Source organism: Microtus ochrogaster, chromosome 6 (genome assembly GCF_000317375.1).
Source record: "Microtus ochrogaster isolate Prairie Vole_2 chromosome 6, MicOch1.0, whole genome shotgun sequence".
Lineage (NCBI taxonomy): Eukaryota > Metazoa > Chordata > Mammalia > Rodentia > Cricetidae > Microtus > Microtus ochrogaster.
The window spans coordinates 66103640-66104781 of record NC_022013.1 but is presented as its reverse complement, the minus strand read 5'-3'; positions in this window follow the sequence as shown (position 1 = coordinate 66104781).

Here is a 1142-nt window from a genome sequence, read left to right as displayed (position 1 = left end):
TGAGAGCTTGATGACTGGAGTTCAACCTCTGGAACCTATGCAGTGAAGGAAAATCACCTACCTCCTCAAAATCCTCTGAGCTCTGCATATGAATGCACCCCCCCACACACACACATACACACACACACCAAAGAAATACATTTCTTTTCTATAAACTGAAAGAGAAAAGACAGTTGCTGGATTCTTGCTTCCTTGCAGTGTTTGCTATGAAGTAGAGGAGTTTGCATATAAATGGCACCCTCTAGAAGAACTGCTGTGTTCAGCACTCACTGGCTCTAACAGCAGAGAGAGCTTTGGATGGGACAGCAAGGGTTAAAAAGCAGACTAACAGAGAAACGGAAAGGAAAGTGCAGGGGAGGACAGCCAAGCAGTGTGCACGGGTCACATCACACACAAGGATTTGCGTCTAGAGATGAGCAAGCTACCACCTTGCAGACTTAGAGGAAAACCAGAACGGCAAAGCTCTCCCAGCTGGCGATGGGAAATGAAATGAGTCCTCCAGCTTAAGAGGCCTCAGGGGAGAGAAGTAAAAAGACAGCCACATCAGTACCACTTCTGTGAAAGGAGAGGCCAGGAGAGTGGGCTCAATGACTGTGGAGCCTGGGGAACACCTCTCAGGAGGACAGAGTGACCGAAGGAGAGTGTCCCCACAGCTGGGAGAGTGTCCTCAACCACTAAACACAGGTGTAAACACTAAGCAAAGAAAGCATAGTCAAATTCCCAGGCTTAGTAAGATTCAAAACCTAGCATCAATAATGTGTGAGCAGCCACAAGGCTGTGCAGTGTTCACCAGACTTGGGGCCACATTCCTCCTATTCGGGGACAAACTCGGCTCCCCAAAGGCTGGATAACTCGCCCAAGATCATGCCCCCGTTTAGCAGTAGCACCAGGAAGGAAACTCAGGTTTTAGAATCAAAGTTCACATCAGTTTTAAAAAGAAAAATCTCGAAATTATTTTGTTTGGGACTGGGCAGGGTAGCTGTAATCCCAGTAGTTCAAACTACTCAGGAGGATCTTGAAGTTCAAGGTCATCCTGGGCAACACAGAAGACATCTGAGATAGATGGGATAGATAGATAGATAGATAGATAGATAGATAGATAGATAGATAGATAGATAGATAGATAGATAGATAGATAGATA